General features: G+C 38.7%; 1 protein-coding gene and 1 pseudogene across 1 annotated transcript in view; both read right to left on the reverse strand.

Moving 5' to 3' along the window:
* The window catches only part of NAALADL2 (N-acetylated alpha-linked acidic dipeptidase like 2), a 774,686-nt gene that overhangs the window by 618,395 nt on the left and 129,284 nt on the right, over positions 1-27,007 (reverse strand). The window lies entirely within an intron of this gene.
* The window catches only part of LOC148213541 (uncharacterized), a 154,473-nt pseudogene continuing 129,698 nt past the window's right edge, over positions 2,233-27,007 (reverse strand).

A 27,007-nucleotide genomic window follows, 5' to 3' on the forward strand; every position in this document is an offset into this window, starting at 1 on the left:
CAATAAATGAACTAGAATGAGCTCATGTTCTGTCGTCCGTGTTTTGCAGAATGCTGTGGTAAATTTTGCAGTTTAAAAATATATACTGAAAATGCATAGGGAAGCTGTGCTAAAAATGTCTTTAATAGGGTAAGACAACACATACAAAATTGTATATACGGAGGGGGGGGGATGGCAAAAAGTCTGAACACAAGGACAAATGGAAACATATATGGAGCTACCACACAAAATGTATGTCTTTGACTTGCTTTTGTTCTTGTAGGAAATGAATTCACGGTCAGGTAAATAAGAAACGGAGCAAAACTGAATAGATGTGCCTTTCCTTATAAACTTTGCATGCACTAATTTCTTTTCCCCAATGAAGCAAATTTCTGACAGTTAATTCATTTGATCACGGCAACTGATAGACTGGATGAAATATTCAACCTCTGCTCTGTTTTGCTGTCCTAAGGGTTTATTCTCTTACTGTTTCTTCATTAATCTGAGATTTTGTTTTTTAACATAATCATTCACATGTCAAGCTCCTGAACTGCAGCACATAATTAAGGAAACAAGATTCACAAAGGTTTCCTTTAATGAGTTTTAATGCCAAGAATTAGGGGTTAGAGTACAGAATCTTGGGAACTGAGATGGCAACCTTCTAGCCTTCCCATATGAGTGAGTTCAGTGTGGTGGAGTCTTTTTGAACCTTTTAAATCTCTTTTTCCTGGAATGTTTGCACTAAGAGTCCATTTATTTGGTAAGTCTGAAATCGAAACTCCCGTCTCTTGATTGTGTTTAGAGATGCTCCTATTTCCATAGCATCTATGAATATCCTGTAAATATTTATGAATATCCTGCAAACTAACTCAAGAATGAGCTCCATCTATTTTTGAAAGTTGGTACCACTCTGGTTTGGTGAAGAAACTATTGCATAAAGCCTGGCTCAGATTAGATATTTGTCTGTGTGAATGGATACAAGTTGTTAAATAATAGGAACCAGGCATTGAGATAATACTCATAACCTCATGTGTAAACTTATAAATCAGGCTGTTTTCTACAGGGGAAAAAAAGCCATACTTATGAGGCTTATCTCAATCAATCATCACATCTTTCATTAGCAAAGCATCTGTGGTTAACAGTAGCATAAAGAATATTACCACAGACCTGAGTATTTAAACCTAAACCTTAACTGCACTGCATCTTTATGCTGAATGATACTGTTGAGGCTCTACTGACATTAGATAATAGGCCAGGGCTACAGCCCCATAGAAGATGCAGTGATGTGATGTTTCACACTGAAAATTATAGAGAATTTAAACCTATTTTAGATGTTGCTGCACTTTGCAATAAGAGGATGTATATAAGCTCATGTTTTATTTTCCTCTGTATCAGTCTGACATTTTGAAATTTTTTCTATTTATTGTTTTATATTTATTTACTCATTCATTTATTTAGTCAGTCAGTTAGTCAGCCTGTCATTGGACTTCAGTCAAGGATTTCCATGGATTTCCATGGCAGCTTATATAAACCGAATGCATGTTTCCAAACTATTCCAACCATACAATTAAAACATGCTATTAAAACAATTAAAACTAAGCAATTAAAGCATGAACCATAAAATCAACGAGAAAGCACATGCTGGTACTGAGTACTGCAGTCAGATTACTTCCTCAAAGCGTTCTGAAATGGAAATATTTTATCATCCTAAAGAGAGCATCTATGAGAGAGAGAGCAAGCAACTGTGGTAGACGCCATTAGTCAAAGAATTTAACAACAAACTCCTTCAGCATGAGATGAACAGGCTCAATAAAACCAGAAAGAAAAATTTACAAATTGTATTGCAGTATAGGGGGAAAAAAATCTTAGTTTAGGTTTTACAATACCACTTTCTGCTATCTGGAAGCTAATATCCATTGTACATGGTGTTTTAAAGAATAATGTAGGCAAGCAACATTAGCTGCTTTCATCAGAAATAAGCCTAATTTATCTATTTCCATATAAGTCTTTGCAGCCTCATAGTGAAATGACAATATCTGGTGGCATATACTGTGGATTTATAAGCAAGATTACCATCATTTCATAAATAGTATAATATAATTAATATTGCATTATTCCCCCACCCACATACACATACGCACACACAGTACAGCCTACACGTTGTTGTTGTCATATACACAACAATGTGAAATCACACTTGCCAGTTCTTTAGCTGGTATTGGCCTTCATTCGCATCGAGTTCTTCCCAAGAACCTAAGATGTCGTAATATTTCGGCATAGCATATGTGCAGATCCAAGCAGTGTGGCCTTTTGTAACTGACAGATGAAAATTTTATCAATGCACAGATTTTCTAAGTGCCGTCCAAGGCTTTTTGGTATGGCACCCAGTGTGCCGATAACCACCGGGACCATCACTGCCAGTTTATGCCATAATCTTTCAACCTCGATTTTCAGATCTTGATAAGTTGTGATCCTCTCCAATTCTTTGTCTTCTATTCTACTATCCCCTGGTATTGCCATATCAATTATCCACACTTTCTTCTTTTCAGCCACAGTTAAATCTGGTGTGTTATGCACCAAGATTTTATCAGTTTGTATTCAGAAATCCCACAATATTTTAACCTGCTCATTTTCAACTACTTTTTCAGCTATATGTTCCCACCAATTTTTCAATACTGGCATATGATAATATTTACAGATGTTCCAGTGAATCATTTTGGCAACTGTGTTATGTCGTTGTTTATAATCAGTTTGTACAATGTTGTTGTTATGCCTTCAAGTTAGTTTTGACTCCTGCCAACTGCCTGGATTGGTCCCTGCAATTTTCTTGGCAAGATTTTGGAAATGGTTTGCCATTGCCTGCTTCCTAGGGCTGAGAGAGAGAGACTGGCCCATGGTCACCCAGATGGCTTTGACAGGCATAGTCACCCAGCCTACATAGATATGGTATATTGTCTTATCAAGAGAGAAGGAGACACTGATGGCTGCAAGGCCCCAAAAGTTTTACACAATTTTGAATATCTGTCCAAAAGGCATAATATGAGCTTACCACCGAACACACATAAATGGAATTGCCAGTTACTGCTTGTCTCAGATGATCCTAGGAATATACAGCATCTGTCTCTTGATATATGTCCATTATAGAATAAAAAGTACTGTGTTAAGCTGAAAAAGAATATAGAGCTTAAAAAGATAATGCTCCTGTAGAGCCCGGGTTGAGCCTTTAAGATGAAAGCCTGGAGATCTCAAACACTCTCTTCCATCTCTTGCTTTGGTGTGCAGCTTGATAGTGTGTGTGTGTGTGTGTGTGCACGCGTGCCTTTGAGTCTGTGTTGACTCCTGGTGCATGCCTGGACAAGTCCCTGAAGTTTTCTTGGCAAGATTTTTTGGAAGTGGTTTGCCATTGGCCTCTCCTTCTTAGGGCAGAGAATGAGTGACTGGCCCAAGGTCACCCAGCTGGCTTTATACCAAAGGCAGGACTAGAATTCACTGTCTCCTGGTTTCTAGCCTGGGGCCTTAGCCACTACACCAAACTGGCTTGATAGTTATTGCTTTCGAAATAGCTATTTATCCTGAAACAGATTTCCCTCAATCTCAGTTCTCCTTGGACTCCCTGTCAGATCCCTAAGGATTTCCAGTCAGTAAATTCTGAGGTAGCTAGAGAGATAGGTTAAATTCCATCTCTCTTCTCACCCTCAATTCCCAAATGCTGCCTTTTTTAAAAAACAGAAACAGTGTTTCTGTCCAACAAAAAGTGGGGGGCGGAGTTGCAACTGTCCTTCATGCAGTTGTAGATTCCATGTCTGAGGTGAGTAAACGTGAACTGAAATTAGATGTGTCTGGCTAACAGTCAATGCGGATTCAGAGCTTGTCCATCTATTCACTACAGCTCTGTTTTTGTTCGTTTTGAGCCTTTGAATTCAGTGTTGATTCCTACAGACTGCCTAGACAAGTCCCTGCGGATTTCCTGACAAGATTTTCAGGAGTGGTTTGCCATTGCCTGCCTCCTAGGGCTGAGAAAGAGTGACTGGCCAAGGTCACCCAGCTGGCTTTGTGCCTAAGGCGGGACTAGAACTCACCGTCTCCTGGTTTCTAGCCTGATGCCTGAACCACTATACCAAACTGGCTTTCTACAGCTCTAGTTTAGTAAGATGCTTAATCTACTCTGTTGTAGCTTACCATCAACCAGGTTTTGGTCAAAATCTTAATTTTCTTGAGGGTAGGCTTTTGATTGTTTTATCTTCTTTAAGGCCAATTAATTGTGAAACAGTATTTTTGAGCTGACATAGAATGCCCTTTCTTCCCTAATGTAATTATATTTCAGGACAGATCTTTCTAAAGAAACAGCATGGTGCATGACTTTAGAGCCAAACATTTTCAACATCCAGATTTCTATATATTTAGCATGTAGCATAAGTCTGGAATGTGAGCCATAATAATAATAATAATAAAAAAATAAACTTCACTGCTGCTTTGATTAGAGTTCCCTAGTGTGAAATATTGCCTAATTAAGAAGGCATCCTCCTAGTTATAAGGCATGGGTTTAAAATATGATTGAACCCCGACATATCACTTCTTATAAGCTATGTTGGTTTGATTACCTTATTAGAGGCCCCTTCTGCAGCACTAGTTAGCTCAATACCTAAGCACCAAATATCTCAAAAATTAGCAGCATTGCCTGTGCAAGAGAAAAGAGGGAAAGATATTGATGGTCCTCTTCAATCTAATGTACGTTCTGCTCTAAATTGTCTTGATTCATGACAGATGTACAGTTCTTGGCTCAAGAAAAATCAAGAAACCTCAAAACATGTTTTTAAAAGTATTTCGAGAAATAAGATCATGATATACAGTAATTTTTGACAATGACTTTGCACATGAATTACCATGCAGGCTTTAAAATGGCAAATTAATAGGTGGATGCAATGGATGGATGGATGGATGAACATATCTGAATATTACCAGAAGTGATCAGAAATAAGGTTATCTGATACTAAAAATCTGTGCTCTGTCACTAAAGCTACTGTCCTGGCACTTGAACGATAGTAAATACATTCAGATAAAACATGAATGCCAGTAAAAAGCAAAGGAAAGGCCTTTTGTGTGAAGGTTTCTTCATGAAGAATTTTTAGCAAGAATATTACACAAAATACCCATGAGATGTTATAATTGATTGAAGAGTCTCTGAACAAAGGTTGCAGAATAAATGTGTCCATCGATATGAAAAAGCTATTGACTGACTCATCTTGAAGAAATTAGCAAAGTGTAGCTATCCTTTTTCCTCTGTCAGTACAGATAGTCCTCAACTAATCACCACAATAGGGGCCAGAAAATTCATAAGTGGTGCAGTCGTTAAGTGAGGCATCACATGACCACATCCAATTTTACAACCTTTATTGCTGCAGTTGTTAGATATACACATATAGATCCCATTGTATGTGCTAGGTTTGCAGAGTCACAGAGTTATATTTCCAAGAGTTTCTGAAATCCTGCCTATTATTCTGCCAGATTCATATGATACCAGTCAGTTTCTGGAGAAAGGAGGATTCAACACATTTAATACTAAAAACACAGGAAAAATAATGCTGGTAGTTCACCTCTATCATGAAATTCCAGGGGGAGGCTAGGAGGAGATATTTCTCCATTGTGGCCCCCATTTTGTAGAAACAGGCTTCCCCATTTTGTGGAAATAGTCAGCTTGCCCCAACCCTCCTGATTTTCCAAAAGCGTGTCAAAACAAAGCTCTTATCACTATATATTGTGATGGAATGGAATTATGAGGCCAAACTCAGGGAGAAAATGTTTTTCTCCCTGAGTTTGCCCTTCATAATTCCATTCCATCACAATATAGTGTGTAAGTAAGAAATAGTAATAAAATGTATATTGCAATATATATATATATATATATGTATGTATGTATGTATGTATGTATGTATGTATGTATGTATATGTATATTATAGTGCAATGGACACTTTATTCCTGTAAATTACCAAGAGTCTCAAGCTCCTCATGGTCGAAAAATCTTAATAAATAAATAACTGTTGGCAGGGAATTTGTGTCCCACAAATTGTGACTTTTGACCTAGGTAGTATGAACAGTGGTAACCTGTTCCAGGGGTTAAAAAAAAAAAGTTAAAATTACAGGTGTGACTGTGCAATCAAATCTCCTTCCCCTTTTTACGTGCACTGCACACATCACAATATGGCACAGTTTTGATCAGACAGTTGTGCCTGCCATTTTGATGTTTCTGACACATACCCCCCACCAATGCCCCCAACTGTGATTGTGTATTGCCAGAACTATCAATAAGGGGTTGTGAGTGGAAAATAGGGCCCCTACCAAGGTTAAGTCCAACATATCTGGGAAAAAAGGTTTTGAGAAGGGCTAACTCCCCTTGTAAAACATATATAGTGACCTATTATGTTCCATAATAAGCTACTCTTAATTTTCAATCACTGTTCAAAAAGCCATTCGAAAGCTTATACTAACTCTAGTTAATATGTCAATAATGCTATAACATTTATGGCTTAACGAAGGATTAAGGGCAAAAGCAGCAACATTTGGAAGGCATGTAGATAAGGTACTGCAGTTGGTTAAATATTTATTATTTAATTTCAGCCACACTTCATGGCCTCTGCTGGAGATGTTGAAAATTAGTCATGTAAAAAATGGTTTGAAAACCATGCTCTGGAAATGCACATTTTGCGCACTTCATTTCCTTTTATAGTCTCCAAGAACTATTACAATTTTAATAAACTTGTACCTGGGATTTGAAGCCAAATGCTTATCCTCAAAAGACATGAATTTATTAACTAGAAGACACCCAGAATGGTAATAAAACGTATTCCCTAGTGGCCTGTTGCAAACGGGCTGTAAAAATTACATTTTATTAATCTGGCTCAATTAAAGAATACAGCTGTCCTTTTTGCATCCCAGTTTGCTTGCTTGGGACCATTTTTTTTCCTTTGTCCACTCTAAATTCCCACCTACATCCCCAGACACTATTTCTCCTTTTTAAAATTGCAACCAAATTCACTTGGTATCATGGGACCTGCAATAAGGTAAAATGCTTGCCTCTAAGAATCTGAATTTTTCCAAAGGAATGAAGCAATTTCTCATAAAAAAGTTCCTCTGATGCAATTATAAGCCATGTATGCGTGGAAGGCTTTATTCTCATCCTGAGCTGCAAGGTGGGTCTTGCATAAAAGTGAGTGCCATGGACACAATTTCTGAACACAGAAATGGCATTCAGATATGCATCTTTGTTTTAAAAAAGTCATAGAATTGAAAAGAACTATTTAAGCCAGGGTTTCTCAGCCTTAGCAATGTTAAGATGTGTGGACTTCAACTCCCAGAATTCTCCAGCCAGCATGGCTGGCTGGTGAATTCTGGGAGTTGAAGTCCACACATCTTAACGTTGCTAAGGTTGAGAAACCCTGATTTAAGCTGTCAAATCCAACTGCTCAGTTCAAGGATTTAAATGAAAGCTTCCCAGGCAGAGGGTATCTTGTCTGAACACATTCAGCAAAGAGGAGCCCAGCCCTTCTCTGGGTTTCATTTCTAAAGTGCTCTTACCAGTTGGAAGTTCTTCTAACATTCAGTATGAATCTGCCTTCATTTAACTTGGATTCATTATTTTGTATCCTGCACTCTAGAACAATGGAAAACCTGTCTTGCCTTCCAGATGTAGATAGGGTACATTATAGGGTAGTGGTTAAGGTGTGGGACTAGCAGTCGGGAAACCCAGGTTCTACTTCCCCACTTAGCTATGGAAAATCAGTGGATGAGTTTAAGCCCACTGTTCTTTTGCAGCCCAACTTGTCACTTCTGGGGGAAAGTAGGTGGAGGGTGTATTGTACATGCTGCTTTGAGTCCCTAAATGAAAGATGGGAAGTAGATCTCATAAACAAATAATTATTTTAAGAGTGCTATTATGACTGTCCTTAGTTTTCTCTTTTCATGGCTGAACATTCCAAATTCATTTAACCTCTCTTCAGAAGAGATTAGGGGACTCTTGAGAAGATTTAGGGTGCTTCTTCATGGCTGCATTAATAGGCTATTCAGATTAGGGACAGATCATTATGGAGAAAACCTATGTGGTTGCTAATAGTCGACACCAACTTGATGGCATGTAATAATAATAATTAAAAAAAAATCTATCCTTGGGTCAGCAGAAAAGTATGAGTACATGACCTGTATTCTCTCCATGGTTGAGCTTTATAGGTAGTCCTCATTTAGCGACTGCCTTGGCAGAGACCATTCGCAGTTATGACAGTGATGAAAAAGTAACTTTGCGACCAATGCCTGCGTTTATGCCCTCTGCAGGTCTGTAAAGCAAAGGAAAGCTGAAGCAAGATCGTAAGCATAATTGCGTTTTCACTTAGCGACCACTTTGCTTAATGACTGAGTTGCCAGCCCCAATTGTGTCACTAAATGTACTGTATACTACCTGTACTGTGCCTCAGCACTGAGGACAAGGACTGATTTTAATGTGGGACAGTTTCTGGGCAACGCTTGGGGGATTTCTTTTTCCTCCCACCTAACATCACCTACTAGCAGGAAAACAGCCATAATTACTCTCTATTATGCCTGATAGAGCAGGTTTGGGGGATTCTGGGAGCTCCCTCCAGTTTCATGTCACTCCTTTCCTATGCCCCACAAGCGAAGCACTCAGACTATTGATCTCCCAGGAGTATTTTTGCATTGCAACTGCAACTTTTTTCATAAAGACAGTGCCAGACAAATCACAGACCAAGAGGCAAGATTAACAAATGGGAAATTGCTGTTTTGAATTCAAAACGATAGGTCTTTTCATGCAAGTTTCATCTAATAATAATCTGCACTGCCTGTTTTGGAGTCTTAACTTGCAATACTATATGTACTTAGTTTGAAAAAAGCACAGTGAACTTGCTTGTGGGTAGATATAGGTAGAACTGCACTGCTGAAGATGATAAACTTTTTTTTTACCGTATATCATACATATATTATGCATTTTTTCACTTGAGATCATGATTTGCACATGATACTTTTGTTTTTGTTTTTTGCTTTATATCATGATTTGGGGAAAAAATATTCAACTATTTTAAACTATTGTTCTTAAAGCATGGAAAAGTGCATTGTGGATGGGCTAAATTCCCTAGGTAGTTTCTTGGATTACAACATTACAAAATTTAGTTATTGCTAGAACACAGAATCAACATTGTTGTGATACTGAACTTGAAAATGCTAGTGATGGTTGGTGAACATGCAGCAGATTTAATACAAGGTTGTTTTGCATTTTCAGTTATTTTGCATGGGTGAAACTATTCTGATTCAAAATACCTAAGGAATCCCTAAGGAAAATGGTATAGAGAAAATAAGATTCCCTTTCCACACACAGAAGATCAAGCAAAGAATTGAATAGGTGATCTCTTTTGCTGCATTGAGAGGACTGAGATGGGGCTCTGCCCCCTGGTTTGTTTATTATTTCATTAATTTTTATGGCCACCTACTCATCAAGTGACTTTGGGTGGCTAACAAGGTATAGTTTTTAATCTCTATACAGCCAACTCTACCTTAAGCTCCCAGAGAGATATACAGATGTTACTTTATGTCATGTCCCCTTGGACAAGGTTTTACATGTCATCCACCGCCACCCTCTTGGGGGTGGGTGGATTTTTCTATTTACACAGTGTATATCCTGTGTGATCTTTTGATTTATATTGACCACCAGAATGCAGTATGTGACTAGTTTCATCCTTCCTGGGATTCATCAATCCTTATTGCTACATACATCTGATGAGTTCCAATAAAGAGGACACTCTTCACGTACTGTCTCCTCGTGGTCAATATAAGGGTTAAAAACATCATAGTACAAATAAGAATCAATAAAATCTGCACCATGGACAAATAACTCACATACTACACAACAAAAGTGGGTTCACATAATGTTCTGCCCCAGTGCCTGGGGGGAAAAACAAGTGTTCACAAAGTTCCTAAAGGTCAATAGGGTCAGGGCCATCTGATTCTCAGGGGAACTTGTTTCTGTCTGAATGTTCCTATTAAATGTGTTGAGAATCACGACTGTACCTATCCAGTAGGTTATCCACTGAAACTTTGCTCATATAGATTCTAATTCAGTACAAACTTTCTCTTCACTGGGAGAAAGTTTGCACGACTTTCTCTTTTGCATTTACGCCTCCTACCATCATCTGCGTTGTAATTCTCACCTTCCCAAAAAAAACTTTTTGCAGATGCATCAAAAGTACCATCTAATCATTCTAAACTGATTTCTATTCTTAATCGCCAGCCCCTTAATGAGGATATTGGGCATCTGACAGCTTAAAGATGGAGACAGGTGGGGAGGGGGGAGTCCTAAATTGACAAAAGTGAAAACAAAAAGCTATGGTGGAAATTTCTTTTCTATTAGAGAATTGTGACCTTACAAATCAGTTTGTGGTTTTGAAAATCTGATATGGTTTTGGATTATTTTTATTTTAACAAATACATAAATAAAATTAATATAACAGATTACCAAACTCATATTTCAGTTATCTGTTAAAATATTTACCTCATTTTTCTTCAACAGGTTTTCAGTGTTTAATTTTATTGCTATCTAGTTTTAGTGCTTTCCTTAACTATTTTAGTTCAATTATTACAGTCAATTGGATCCGCACATAGTTAGTTTTAATCAATCAGTTGAAATCAGTGAGATAAGTTACCCATTAGTAATTAAAGCCCTTCTGATAGGGCTTTAATAGGACTATCATAAACCCAAGACTAAACTCAATGCAATATAAAGACAACCAAACAGATTTTTAAATTTATTTTTAACTTTTTGCTTTCTGCCCTATGGCAGCCTTACCAAACCTGGTCACCATCCAGATGGTACCAGGAGTACCATCTGGATGGAGTTGGCATGGACCAACTCCAAGAATTTCCCAGTCAGCATGGCTATTACTGAGAAAATTAGGAGTTGAAGGCAACAAGTTTTCTAAGGGTTTGCCCTTTCTTAAATGCTGCCTCATCTCTATAAGATCTGATACTTTATTTTTTCTTATGTATCCAAAGATCTCCTGCTCCCCAAATATTTTCTATATTCTCTTGTTTCCCTTTATGCCTAGACTTGCTCCCTAGATTCTCAGTGTGACCATTTCTTCCATTTCTATTTAATTCCTTCTTGGATTCCATTTTTTCCCCTTGAAAGCCTTTCAATCATCCCCTTGGCCTGTTCCCTTATTGGAATTAAGCTAAATAATGTATCACAAAATCATATTTATGTTTATTTTTGTTCCTATTCCTCCCACCAAAAAAACAACAACAACAAACCAAAGCTTTTTTGTGGCTTTTGTTGATTCCCCCTCTCCCCCCCCCCCCAAATATACCTTTAACCCCTCAGAGCAGGAAATGAGGAGGAGAAGGGAAGCAACAATGGCAGACTGCTTCTGTAACACTGCAAGGATTACATTCCCAAGATTGAAGCTCAGCTTGAAGGCAGCTGTACTTTTACATATGTACAGCTTACATATAGAAATGCACTTACATATGTTGTCATCATTCAAAATTAGTTCTGAAGAAGAGTTCTGAAGATGCAAAATAATGAGTTGTTCATTGATGGGTGTCATACTAATACTTTAACAACAAGGGAAGGGAAGGGAAGGGATGGGAAGGGAAGGGATGGGAAGGGAAGGGAAGGGAAGGGAAGGGAAGGAAAGGAAAGGAAAGGAAAGGAAAGGAAAGGAAAGGAAAGGAAAGGAAAGGAAAGGAAAGGAAAGGAAAGGAAAGGAAAGGAAAGGAAAGGAAAGGAAAGGAAAGGAAAGGAAAGGAAAGGAAAGGAAAGGAAAGGAAAGGAAAGGAAAGGAAAGGAAAGGAAAGGGATAGCTTACAGATTGTTTGAACTGTATCTACCCCCAGCCTCATGCCATCATGGCCATGGGCCAAATATTAGAAGAGCTGTGGTCCAAAAGATACAGGAAGAACTGGGTTGCCTTTCCCTGTGCTAAGAGGCACTTACAAATGATTGTGTAAACTGAGATTAGCTACATCTGATAGATTTGGCAAAACTGTCTATGACTGAAGGAAAAGTTCTTCCTCCTACCAAGGATAGTGATGAGTTATGTGGAAAGCAGAGGTAGATAGCTGGAGGCCCCCAAGCTGCACATGCTTTGCATACAAACAGAAAAGCTTTTTTTCTCAGGGACCATAACAAAGCCATTCACATTTATTGCAGTCTCAATTAATTCAGCTCAGCTATATTGGGAAGGGGCACTAGAAGACTCCTTTCATTTTTTTCAACATCTTGTTAGTATTGATGCCACCACATTGAGACCCATGGTTTCTATGATCTGATCAACCACAACTGCAATGGTCTGATGATATTATAAGATCAGCACAAGACTGTAATCATGCCATATAGCCTTATGTGGAAACTCAGGATCCCCAAGAATAATCCTTCCACATGAACAATAATTAACTGTGAGATCTCTGCCCTCTATGTTTCTCCTTTCTCTGCTCATTTGGGACCAATAAGTTGAATCTGATCTATTTTTCCTTCTTGAGATGAAGCATGAACCAAGACATCTGATATTAAATGTTCTTTCATTCTGAGTACAGGTTCGTAAAGCGGAAGGGCTTTGAAGATCATGATGTGGAGAAAGAAACTAGGCTTACACATTACCCATGGCCATGATTTTGTTAATCAGGACAGGTTTTCACCTTACACTGAGCCATGCAGGTTGCTCACAAACATCAATATATGGATCAAACAATACATACAGCCACAAATAAGCAAATCATATTATGCTTAAGCAAGATGTATGGATCCAGTCAGAAAGAAACCCAAGAGGGATGTGGGATTTCAAAACAGTATTAACTGACCTAAGTTGCAAATAGTTATGACCTGGTATAGTTTATATAATTAGATGTATCTTCTGAGCATGCCAAGAAACACAAAGCTTTTCCCTTCTACTCACTACTGCAATTCTCATCAGGATCATCCTAGATCTAATAGTATGTATTTACTGTACGGTTTGCTATATCTGAATTTCAAACTCAGTGGCACTCCAAAGATCGGAAACATTCTTATTGATCCAAGAGAGGTTCACAGTACTGCCGCTAAACAGAGAAACCAGCACAGAAATGAATGACAAGAACCAAAGACTACTAGCCAAAGAAAACATTTAGGTTGGAACAGAGAGGATAGAAACGTAGCTAGAATATTCATTCTGGCTGCCTTCTTGCATAATCTTGATCCAATGTGGTTGATTCCTACTATATCTGCATAAATTCAACCCCATCTGGGAGATATCACCAGATCATTCAGAAGGTATTAGGATGAGCTACAGCCAATCAGCAGATTAAAAAAAAAGTTCAAAGGCTAAATCAGAAAGCTAGACTTCAGAAAATGCCAGGAATGCAAAATGCAAGAAATGTCAACGCTCAAAGAGAGCTGGCTACATAGCTTTAATGCATGTAATTAATATAAACATATATTACAAATATATAAATATCCTCCCTGTGGCTATCCAGGCAGTGTAGAAAAGTATCATCAAACTTGTCATAAAAATTCAATTGAAAAAAAGTCAGAAATAATCATAATAAAAAATAATAATAAATGAACTGCAGCAAATACCAGAAACTGACAAATCTTACTGACCAATTAAAAGTTGGAGATGGGTTCAAGGAAAGCTGCAGTGAGTCAGGAAGTCCAGTTATATTCTTCCTGCCCAGGGTAACCAGGGAGCCAGCTTGAGCAGAGTCAGTCTAGACTAGTGTTTCTGGGAGTTGAAGTCCACACATCTTTAAGCTGCCAAGGTTGAGAAATGCTGGTCTAGACAATTCTTCTCTGAGAAGTTGAAATACCATAGTTTGCAATATGGGACAGTAGAAAGTAAGACTATGGAAAGCATTCAAAAGAGGTGTATTGGCAAAAGCAGAGAACTCATCTCTGAAATATTAAAATGACTATGTCCTTGAAGGTTCATATGGCTCCTTCAAAGACTGTTCCTGGGTATCTGTGCATGTTTGTCTGCATTCAACACTAATTCAAAGCACATAAGACCTTTTAAAATGTTTCTCCAAGATCCATACTCGTCTTGAGCTAGAGAGCACAATTTGCTTGGTTTGAGCATAACATATTGTTCAAACTGAGCCAAGTGCGCTTTATGCAATAAAAGCAGGTTAAGGGTCATTCAATAAGGCAGCATATAAATATGGTAAGTAAGTGCAGGGACCCCATCTTTCTTGGAACAACGGGCAAATTGGGCCCTGTCATGGTGAGTGTGGCTAACCACATCCATATACCAAAAGGCAAACTAGGTTGCAGCTTCACACCATCAAATTGTCAAAACATAAAATGTGTGGCCCAGAAGAATGGTTGAAATTGTAAGTTATGATTGAACCTGGTGCTTGCTTCACAGAATACTAACTTCCTTTAAAAAAAAATAGTAAAAGTATCTAAAAAATAAAATAAAATTAGGCAGAGCAGGAAGCTTGGTGGACACCAAGGAAGATGTTGGCTGGTGTACTATTAATGCTGGACGTTATGTTGAGGACCTAAGGCTTAGGGTGAACCCAACCATAGTTTCCCACTTAAATAGAAGCTGTAGCTTTGCAAATAATTATTCCATATTTGAAAAATACAAGAAAATGTGGCTTGTTCTGAAATGAAACTAGAAGATTAACATTTCTTCCCTGTGCATCTGAAAAGAGGAGGGAGAAAATTCAAACCTCAATCTTATAGTTGGAGATTCTCATAATGCTAATTTGGAACAGCTTTATATCAGAATACAGATAGCATTATTCAAAATGGTTTGATTGACAGCCCTTTGGGGCTTGACAGTGATATAACAGCACTCTTCACATCTGCATAATGTTTCAAATCCAAGTATCTAAAAACAAAACAAAACAATGCTCCTTCTTGCTCTTGAAAAAAAGTCAACAGTAAGTCTGTGGTGTTGCTTGTATGCAATTCAAGGCAAGCAGAACTCAATTCTGTGAGTCCTGGCAAACAGATGTTGCCTTCAGAAGTATGGTTTCCCAATCAGTTGGGCATCTTGCATCCAGATAGAGTGCTCAACTTCCAACAGCTCTCTAGGTGCACCTTCTTTTCAAATGCTCTTAAGCATGGCACTCTCGAGTTGACACTGAGTGGAAATATCAGCAAACATCAAGAGATGCAGTGTCATTAAGTTCTAAATGTACGACTCTGGAACTGGATGCAAAAACAGAAAGAACCCAAATAAAGCTATAATCAACTTGATGTTTGGCATTTCATGTAAATTAATGAGAAGCTTGGAGAAGTTGATGACCCAGGGCATAGCCAAGGGCCATTAACCTCAGACAGCCATTAATCCCCAGGGAGTGCCCTGTGCCAAACAAAGTGAGCATGGCTACTATGGAGATTTTTGTACAAATGTCATGTCCTAAATTTGTGTGTGGGTATGGTGTGTGTCTATATCTATAACTTTGACTAGATCTATTTATATTTGATCTCCATCTGCAGGACTTACAGGCTAAAAGTACAACACAGGAGACAAGGAGTCTGCCCAACAAAGTCACAAATCTGTTAAGCAAAGGGCAATATCAGGGCTATGAGAATCAATCCCTGTGCAAGATTGCTGGATAGAAGTATTGTGCATATACACAGAGGGGTGATGCAGAGAACTGGACTTCTGAAGGACAGATAAGAGCACAGGAGGACCTATTGCATGGAAACCAGAGTTATTCCCAATCCTCTTGAATTGCCTTATCAGATAGTATAGGGTGGTGGCTCACAACAGAGAAAGAGGGTATTTGGAAGATGCTATAACCAGTGTCTGATTAATTGGAGCCTATTGTCTTAGCCATGAATGCAAAGTGATTTGACAAGAATGTTCCTGTTCCTGTTAGTGACTTCTTGCTCTTTGTATGGGGCTGTGGGTGTTTGGCATTCCTGATTACTCTCTGGAGCTGTTGCTATATTTTTTCAGTATCATGGTTCACAAAAGCTGTCTTTTCATATTAGACTGAAGTGGATCAATGTGACAAACCACCGAACAAGGTTAAAGCCAGAATTTCAAAATTACTCTTTACAAGTCAACAACCTGTCCTAAACAAATCACACACACACACACAAATGCACACACACACACACCTGTTTTCTATTCTTGTAGACACATAACTGAAGTACTCTGTTGTAGCAATTTCTCCTTAGGCTTGTAAGAAATCATCCTACTAAGAACTATAAGCTCAGAATTCATAGCTGTGATTTGTTTTCACAGAAAAGATATTCTAGTGGTATTTCTGGGGGCAGGGAAAGCACACCAAAAGCTATTTAAGAGAGCTCATATGAGAGCGTTAGGAGTACCATAAATGTAGTGAGTTGTACTGAGAAATTAACTGTACTGAGAAATCATTTTTCCCACAAGTGTAGTTTCTCTTCATGGAATAACAGTGACCTAGATAACTTGGCTACTGTAAAGAAGAATAAACAAGAAACTTGCAAAACTACCCATGTATCAAATATGCAGAAGCATTATTGGGGAGAGGACACATGAGAGTTTAGCCAAGGAGTCACTGCACAATTTTCCAAATGCTGGTGTTCTAAAAGCGCATGAAGGAAAAACATTTTACATATTCAAAGAAATGCAAAAAGGCACTTTTGCAAACACAAATTGGATATTAAAATAAGGCTGATATTTACTGGACAGAACCAAATCAAATCTAAACTGGCCTTTAAAGGAAATACAATGTCTTATCATAAAAAAGTCATGATAGTATCATGGGAAATTCCAAATGGGCATTTACTTTGACAAAGCTTTGCTTCAATCAAAGCCTTGCTCCTATGGCAAACTAAAGGAGGCCTCACCTTGGGTTGAGCCCAGACACCCAACAAATACTTTGCTTTAGTGAGCTGTTAAGTAGAACCTCAGAGTAGGAGTTAGCTTAGTTACTTATAGGAAGATTCTCCCATGGAACAGAGAAAGAGGGCCTGCTGAGATGGCAAAGGCAGATTGAGTCTTTAAAAAAAAAAAACTTCTGAGAAGAGGAGGAAGGGTAGAAAGGAAGTGTGACAACTGGCAATATAAGATGGATTTAGACAGTGTCAGCTGTTGAAGACTGATGGTTTCAGCAAAGAACAAGGATGGCACTGGTGGTACTGATGTGGACTGGATAGTATTATTCTGTTGGTGGAGTGTTAGTCTGAGCAAGCCAGGGTAAGACTTTCAGAAGTGGAGCCAGGCACAATCCAGAAAAAAGTACTGAAGATTGGAAACTAGAATCTACCTGGTACAGAGGGCTCTTGGGGTAGCCACAGACCAAGACAGGAGACTCATTTCTACCAGAGACTGAGCCAAGGCAAGCTAAAAGAGAGAGAATGCTGGCTATTTCTTAACTCAAAATAAAGGTCTTTAGAAATACAGCAATGTACATGCATGTTAAATCAACGTTATAAAGTATATCCATGTGCCATTAGGGAATGTTTAAGCTACATAATGTTAAGTAGAGGGGAAAAAGTTCCTTTTTTTAAATGCATTTTAACTCTCAAGCTGTGGATTCATTTCTTCCATGCTGGTTATCAGTAAAAATGGGCAGAAGCCCAGGATAGCTTATCTAGTTGTAGATTATACTTGCAGAGCTAGGCTGCAGGAACTAAAAGTAGTTGCTCTGCTAGTAAAACAGGGGGGAAAATCTGAAGGACTGTTTTCCACTGCTTTTCATTGAATCCTAATACCTCAAAAAACTCATAATACACCCCTTCAAAGCATATTTGTGAGTCCAAACAGAATAACTTGGAATCTGGTCCTGGTTTTGATTCACCATTCTGTTGGGAATCATTTCTTTCTTAAACACTTTGGAACTAACGTCAATGCTTTTTCCCCCCTGTTTTGCTATTCTTAAGACTGTTTCAGACAACGTACAATGCTGCAATTGCAATTTATATATGCAAAATGCTGAGAAGGGAGCTGAGTATCTAGGCAGCTTTTGTGTCTCATTAAATTATCTGCCTGAGTTCTTCTGGGGGTGCCAAGAGTAACTTTACTTCATTCACATTCTCAGCTCTCAACTTTTCATTCCTATTTCTCACGCAAGGACTGGGAGCTTAAATCAGCTCTCAGCATTCTAAATATGGGTTCAAGGCTGACCAATTTACTAGTATGCATGTGATCACATCTTGCTTTTACATTCTACATAGCTGGGGCAAACTCTCTCCACATTGTTGTTTTTATGGTCCTTTGAATCAATTCTGCCCCCTGTGACTACAAGGTACTCTCTGTAGACACCTTGTAGTTTTCTGCCAGAAATGGCTTGCCAGTGCCTTCTTCCTAGGCATGAGAATGACTGGCCAAATGTCATGCCTATCACAGGATTAGAACTCACCATCTCCTGGTTTCTAATCAGTGCCTTAACCAGTACACCAAACTAAGTCTCTCCTCCTCTACATTACAGCGAGTAAATGTATGTCTAGCTTTTATTGTAAGATGCTGGTCTAAGCATTACTTCTTTTAAGACTGGGGAGAAGGGCAAAGCTATGAATGTCACTTGTTCAGTGCCAGGCTCTTTCTCTCTGGCATGCCTAACTTTGTGGCATTGCATCTCACTTTGCCAGCCTGTTTCCAGTGCTTCTGCTAATCAACTGACATAGAGTATTGGTGGCAAGCCGCAACTGTCGTGCAACCAAGTCCAGGAGAGGCCAAACTTGTCAAGCAGCTATGCCAGCCTCCTTGGCTCCTCAAAAGATTCAAAGATCAGAGGAAGCAAAGCAGAAACCTTTGGCACTCCAAAGCAATGAGTGAAGATTAAGAACTTACATTTTGAACAGGTTTTGAAAGGTTGGATTTTTAAGTTGAAGTAGAATACTTGGTTCAGCCACTTTCTCTACAGGCTCTTTGCTAGACATTAAACAATCTGGAGACTTGCCACTTCTCCTTCCTTCAGCCATGCTACCTCTATCCTGAAAGAAGTATGGGGAAATATCTAAGAGATGTATTGTAGTAAATCCTTGAAGCTACTTGGCTGACACTCGGTAGGTTTACATTTCTTTCCAGGAACTATCAATTCTGCTATTTTTATTTCACTACAGCAAAAGGAAAGCAACTTCTGACATTTTGAAATTTTCCCAGTATAGCGCATGGACATAATTTTCCCCAAAACAAATCTTACCTCAAATTAAATTGGGCTTCCATTGAATCACAAATCTGTATCAAATCAGAGACGATTTGCACCTCCCAATGCTGTTATTTCTCTTCAGAAATCTAATATATGCAACAAAATTTAACCTTCACAATGTACTTTCCTCCACTGAACCCCCCCCCAATATATTTTCCCTGCTGGACCCACTGATTGATTCATCACAACAAAGAGACCAATACACAGCTGTAATCAGTAACTTCAAAATTTTATAAACATATTTTGAGGTTATTTATTTTCAATATAATAAAAAGCACCCTTTTACCACCTTAAACATATACTAAATATACATGAATTTCAGTTTCCCTTGGAAAAGAGGTTGAGTCAAATATGTTCAGGACAGTAAAGGAAATCATTGCAGCAGTTCCGTGTTTGTACTTCATCCTCTTTTGAATTGTGTAAAGTTGCTTGTCCCTTCTGGCCTGATCAGATTTTCACATTATAACTGAATTTGAACATTTCACTTTGTTCTGGTTGCAGATACATTTTTTAATCAACTTGCAGCATTTCTCATGAAATCCAATTCAAGTAAAACTTAACTATAATTGAGTTGAAACTGAAAACAACTCAACTTAATTAAGGCTGATGTTTTCCTCGTTGCCTCTAGAATGCCATCAGTGATAGTATTTAGCCATATTGTCTTCTGTCAGCATCTTTTCTGATTTTCTTAATTTTTTTTCAGACATCAGGATCTTCTCCAATGGCTCTTGCCTTTGCATTACACATACAGATTTTTACAACAATAATACTTTCCTTATTAGTGCTTCCCCTGGGCAGTCTGGTTTTAATTCATCTAGTATTGATTGATATGTTCTTTTTGTAGTCCAAAGTATTCTCAATCTTTTCAGCACCACAACTCAAAGGCATCTGCCTTTCTGTTGATCCAGCTTTCACAAAAATACATTACAACTGGGAAAATCAAGTTTTGACAAGAGATACATTTGTTGTCACTGTGATGTCTCTGGACTTTAATATTTTATCTAGATCTATCATAGTCTTTCTCCGAAGTACCAGATATGTGTTTATCATGACTACACTTACCACCCTCATGAACTTCTAATCCTAGGAAGATAAAGTCTCTTACTACTTCAACTTTTTCTCTGCCAATCTGCATTGGGTGGGCATTGCCTACTGAAGTCATCTCAGGGGCGGCATCATTAGGATCTACAAGCTTCTTCATCCTTAAAATGTAATGAAATATGAATGGGAAGTTCTACAACAGGCTTCCTAAGTCTCACATATCATTTGTATACATTATTTAAAAAAACCAACGATATTCCAACCACTAGCCAAAAAGCTTCTGAGTTCGAGAATGAAGCAAATAGAGGACTGATGCCTAAGTTTTTACCTTTTATTCCAAAGACTTGCATACAGTACATGCAAAGTCAAGAGATTTTTGCTCTGTATGGAACAATTTAATGATTTCTATATTAAAGAAAGACCTGAGGAGAATAATTGTTCCATGTATCCACCCCACCACAATCTCTCATTGAGCTTTTTAATAGTGTTTTTATACGATATCCAGCCTACTGCAAACAGTCTTCCCTTTCTACCACTGCAGTCCTGGCAATTAGCAGAATGATTGCTTTAGCATCTGCAAACCACGGCCAATGGACTGGGTTTTTAAAGCTGCTTTCAAAAATGAACCTTACTCGTGCTGTTCCGATTGACCAATTTGCATCTGGCAATCAGCTTCCTCCACCCACTTATTGCTTAAAATCCTGCTTGTTATACACAGAATATATGTTTAATGGCCTTTGCTTGGCATTCAGGAAAACGTTTTTTGTGGGGATTACATGTAATATACTTTAGGGATTTTGGATTTCTTAAAGGAAACATCTCTCTCTCTCTCACACACACACACACACTTATGAACACACACACACATTGAACAATGTACAAGTGCAATTTTATACTAATTCTATCATGGTTTTTGCTAGTCTGGAGCTACCTCACTCAGCTTCTAAGAGCTACCAGTAAGGATTTCAAAATGTCTCATATACTCATCAGTATCTTTTCTGAACAATAATAAGAAACACCTCGAATCTGCAGTAGCTGCCCTCTCAGTCCAAGCACAGCCCCCAAGAGAGGGTCCAATGATCAAAAAAATTGTGTCTAAAAGCTTGTGTCCAAAAATTGGTCCTGAATTGTCATTTTTATATGAAAAAGAGATAAGTATAAGAGGAGCCATCATACTGAATGTTCTGCATTTAGGTTAGTTTTTCAATGCCATTTTCCAGATACATAATTTGTATATGCAATATATTGATTGGTTGGATTTATTTATTTATAAGATTTGTTTAGCTACCCATCTTATGTGACATAACCCTGGGCAGCTCACAAGCAATAATAAAACATTAAAAACAGGAAAACTGACAAAAACTTCCTCATCCCTCTACATCCAAAGAAATGATTGAGTTTCTCTGGGTCTAGCCTCATACTACTGCAAGGCTTGTGGGAAAACTCAAGTCTTCATGGCTTTTTGGAAGGCTGGGCAGTGGCGGGGTGAGGTGGTACGGGGGGCTGCCAAATCTCAGGAGGGAAGTGGTCTCAAAGGGCAGTGGCAGCTACCGAGAAGTCATTCTACCTAGGTCCCACTAGGTGGCAACATTTAAGGGAATGGACCTAGAGTGTGCCCACCCCTGTCCGACTGGATGTTATCTTGTTTATTTATATTGCATTGGGGTTCTTTGGTTCTTTGTCTGATATCGTTAGAGTTGTTTTGGAGTCAGGGCTGCCTAATAAACAAATGAAATTTAAAAAATAGTGTTTGTTTTGGCTCCACGCATTTTTACAACTGGAGCCTCTGTCCTGAAACTCAAAAGCCAAGTGCAGCTCTTAATTTGAAAAAAGTTATATACCTTTGTCTAGACCATTTTCAAGTGAGAGTAGAAAATTCAAAACTAGAGCTTATAGGAAGGTAATAGCTATCCCCCCATTTCAGATTAGACTTTAAACTTTCCTGCTGAGGATCTCGTTTAGTCTGGAGTTCTAATGGAAGAGACTATCTGTAGGTCAGGGTTGAACTGTGGAGTCCTTGGTGCTCTCTGAGCTTGGTTCGTTGCTCACAGATGTTTCGTTACCAACTAAATAACTTCATCAGTGTGAGTGAGTGTGAGCTTTGCTCCCTGTTCTTTAGTCTGGAATGCAGTCAGACCTTCAGACACTCACACTGAATCCTCTTACTGTGTTCTCTTAATTTGTTTAGGAAATAATGAGACAAAACAAGTTTTCTTCCAACTTATCACTGGATAGAGATGGGGAGCTTGTCTTCCCAGGGCTGCTTGTTATACTGAACTCTTGTGGGCAGAGGGGCTCCCTTCTGACTATACAGTTGGAGCAAATTTAGTGTCATGACCTTGCTTGACAAATCTTCAGATCTGAACCTAAGCAGAAAGCAGACTACGCAGAAATTCAGAGCTTCTTCGGACTCTTCAACCTGTGTCCCAGATTCTGATCTGGAAAGTAGACCACCCAAACCTTAAGAATGATGCGGGCTCAAGATACAAAGTCAGAAGGCTGCGCAGAACAAAATTGTTCAGGCTGCCTCAGAAGGCTGTAAGTGGAGACAGGAGGACAGACGAGCTGTTGCAGGAGGATTGATGACTCTCAGTTGTGCACTGGGAAAAGGCTCAGCGTGGAATCTTTAAACCTCCCTTACATTTGACTGGTTAGTTGAAACAACCCTTACTGGTTCCTTCACTGATATTTGCTGTGTTCCTTTGCCTACTGTTTGACTGTGCTAGTACAATTCCCCACCAGTTTGGAATTTTGGTTTATTTTGTTCTTGAAGTGCTCTGGACTTTTGCGTCTGTGTATGCTACTCCTAAGTCACTTATGTCAGGAGAGTTTTGTAGCCTGTCTTGGGTTGTCCGTATAATTAGCAGCTCCTTAATCATGAGCTACAGTAGGGGTGGCATATTTGGGGGTATAATTTCCTGCCATTTCCCAGCTTTGTCTAAATAGGTAAACTAAGTCACACCTATAATTAAGCATTCTGACATGTAGTGGCAGAGTCCCTTCTATGATATAATCCTCAATATGCACACTGAAGATCATGAGGGAATGCAAAGGTTGGGCCACAAGGAGAAGACACAACCCTGGTTAACCTTTTGTGTCATTATTCAATGGGTGAGGGATAATGCACATAAGGTGCCAAAAAGTTTATTTAAAAAGAAAAAAAATGGTATAAAGGACAGTCTTTAATTTATTTGCTGAACTTTAGCAAGCTCCAGCTAAAACCCAGTGTAATAAAGAATCATAATGACATTAATGACATGTTGTTCAACTTTATCATTAATAATTGAAATCAATTAAAACAGTGTGACTATATCCAATGGTAAGATTGATGCTGGCCATGAAAGCCTACATCAATATAATGTGACTACATATTTACTGATCCATTCAGACCCAGTGGGTTCCATCTACCATTGCAAGAATACACATGCCTAATTCCTAATTTCTTCAATCACTACGCCATCTTTGTATCTGCTCCAGAAAGACCCCCATTTTAAGTCAGATTTGGAGGATTGCAAATGGAGAGAAAAATTTCTTCCAACAGCAGTATCTATCCTGCTGGTGAATGGAGAGAGACAGATCTTACCTGGGAAACTACAACACAATCTACACAGGCTGTGAAAAGGATCACACTGCCATACATCAGAAATGTCTCAGAAACCACCAACAGACTATTACAACCATGTGGCATCTCTGTAGCACATAAATCAACAAAATCACTCCAAAATACCTTAAGTAAACCAAAAGACCCAGTAGCCCAAGAAGAAAAAGCAGGAGTCATCTACAACATACAGTGTAAGGACTGTAACAAACAGTATGTAGGACAGACAGGCAGAAGACTAGCAGAGCGCATCCACAGGCACCAACTAGCAGTCAGAAGACATGATGAAAATTCCTTAAGCTCACAACACATGGACAGACTCAACCATAGTTTTAACTGGGAAACTGTCACCATTTTAGACCAAGCTAAATCCAAATATGCAAGAGAATTCTTGGAAGCCTGGTATTCAGACAAGGCAGCAATTAACAGACACATAGAGATTAACAGCATCTACATACTATTCAAAAGAGACAAAAGACCAGAAGATCGCCTCACCAGCAATCAATCACTAGCAATCATCACCAGCAGTCATCACCCAGATAAGCAAAGGTCACCACCAGGCACACAATCGAGCAGCAAACATGCCAATCAAAGAACTACCAGAGGAGCAAAACAAAACCCCCATCCCCACCAGCACTGGCAAGGCAGGCCACAGCACATAAATAGAGAGCAAGCCCCATCCCATTTTAGCACTGAAGATGTCACCTAGCTGGGCAATGAAACGTTTGCAAGAAAAGAAGCAAGCTCAGAGAACCCCAAGGACTCTACAGTTCAACCCTGAGCTACACATATTCACTTCTATTGAAAACTCTTTTTGTCCCATTTAGCTTAAATATGGCTAAGTCAAAAAGATTAAAAGTAGCAGCTTCATATGAACTGACCTGCACACTTCTCCTGTTTTCATTTTACCCACCCTCAACTTTTAAACATGGTCATTTGTAACTGGATTTGTTGTTGTTGTTGTTGTTGTTGTTGTTGTTGTTGTTGTTGTTATTTTACTTGCCTATCAGCTTCTGTAGCCTTTCCAAAGCTCAATTGGCTGTACACATCTCACAAGGCAAGCCTTTGAGAGTTTAATTTAAGAAACATTTTTTTCTGCTTCCAGTTGAATGGAAAGAAAGAAACCTATGCATATACCATTAATGAAATATGTTGGTAACTCTCCGGAGATGCCTCAGGGCTCAAAAGTATCTAATTGAGACACTTTCCAATCAACCAAGCAGATGACCATAAATGAAACCAAGGTACTGAACTAAGTAAAATTATCACATAAACCAAATCATGTGGGATGCACATCTGTGTGATTCAGCTCCTAAACCAAGTCAAGCAATATAGTTATTGAAAGATAAATGAAGACTTTTTAATTCTCAGAATGATTCATGTTATGTACATCAGTGGTTCTCCAATATCTTATCTCCTATATTTCACCTATGCAAGCTTATTTGGCTACAGTTCTATACTCCAAGGGTGGATAAACCGGGTCCTCAGGCAATATCAGGCCTCAATATCCCCCCTCTTTTTTTTTTTTATGGTGGTCTCTGGAGCCTACTTTTAAACAAGGTTATTGAAAATCAATAGTGCAATTTCTTGCCAATTGGAGGCAGGAAACACATAAAAACAGAAATTTAAGTTGTATATTAGGCATAGCACATTTGTGTAGAGCATGTCTTCTTGCATATCCATAGTAGTTATGTATCTAGATATAACTGCGATGGAGGACTTGGATTGAGGAGGTTCAAGGTCATGGGGAGAAGCATCTCCTCAGCTCACAGCATGAGCGTGTGAAAGCAAAGAGGTTGAGACTGGCACCATCCTAAGGAATTCATAGTGTTTAGTTGCAGACTTTGGGAGTTAGAGTTAGTCTGGCAAGATTCTGTCCAGCAGGTGTAAGCTAATAAGTAACTAAGCAAATCCAGAACTGTCTCATGGAGTTTCTTGGGCTGAACCTGACAATAACCAACTTTTCAAGGGGGCCTGAAGGCAGCATTTTTTTTTTTTAGAATGGTAAACCCTAATATCTTTGCTACCTCTTTCTGAAGACTTCAATGTATGCTTGAGAAATGGCTGCTTCTTATACATTTTATTAACCCCCCCCCATTACCGTTATTATATTTCCTAGTGGGTGTGAAAATAATTAAAACAGATGACACTTAAAAAAAAAAAACCTACTGATAATTATCAAGTGTTAGCAATGAAAAGAAACTGTGACTTTAAACAAAATTCTTTTCTTGAGCTAATACATGTTTGCAACTCATCGTTTTCACTCATATAGCTACGCCTCTTTCCTTGAGGTTATACTTTTTATCACTATGCATTAGGAGCATTTGGAACACAGTATTTTCTCCAAGGGCAATGCAATGCTTCCCCCAGGTGGCTCATTCATTGCCAAAAGACTGTTCTAATGACTCGGACATTGTGGCACATACAAATAAGCTACCTTGGGTACATGTTAACCATCTCATTCCTTACCATGGAGCAAACCACATCAGAGCTGCTGCTAGTGGTGATCACATGGCAAAAATTGAGCTTGTTATCTGGAAATCAGCTGAATCTGATAAGTACCTTTAAGTCCTGGAGAACTTTCTTAGAAGTCCAGCAGCAAAAGTCTCTTGCTAGGAAAATTTTATTCTACCCAGTTGTTAGCCACCTTCTGTTAAAACCTATGTTCTATCCTGCCCCCTGGATGGATCATCTTTCTGACTATTATTTACTATTTTTCTTCAAGAGGGGGGGATTGAGATCTATATGCTCGAATGTATGGAATTTGTTCATGTGCTTTTGGCATAAATGTTGTGGAATGCATATTTTAATAATAAATAAAAATGCATAGAAGAGTTAGGCCAGTTATGACTTTACCTAAAGCTATATTGTCACAGTCCATTGGTTGTTCTTATGTGATTTCTCCTAAAACATTCAATGAATGTTGCTTCAAATAGGGTGTTTCATGGCTATGTGCCATACTAATGAAAGATCCCCAAATGGAATGGGCATTGCTGATCCAATATATTATTGGTACCCTACCAATTTTTAAAATACAATTCTAACAAACCCTTACTAATGTTTATTATAGATGCAATTTCAGGTGCTGGTTATCACTAGGCTTTACCCCTACAATGGCATGGAACCAGGTTATTTGCAGGGCAGCCTTTCCAAAAACGTCTACGCCCCTGACACACTCCCATAGGGAGAGCATGCTCCAGGTTCTTTCTTTTAAATCTTAAGGGACCTAGGAATTGTGCCCTTTCTGTGGTAGGCTGTTCTCT

Source organism: Python bivittatus, unplaced genomic scaffold, assembly GCF_059951505.1.
Source record: "Python bivittatus isolate LINGU-HERP-01145 unplaced genomic scaffold, Pbiv_v1 ctg000980_np1212, whole genome shotgun sequence".
Lineage (NCBI taxonomy): Eukaryota > Metazoa > Chordata > Lepidosauria > Squamata > Pythonidae > Python > Python bivittatus.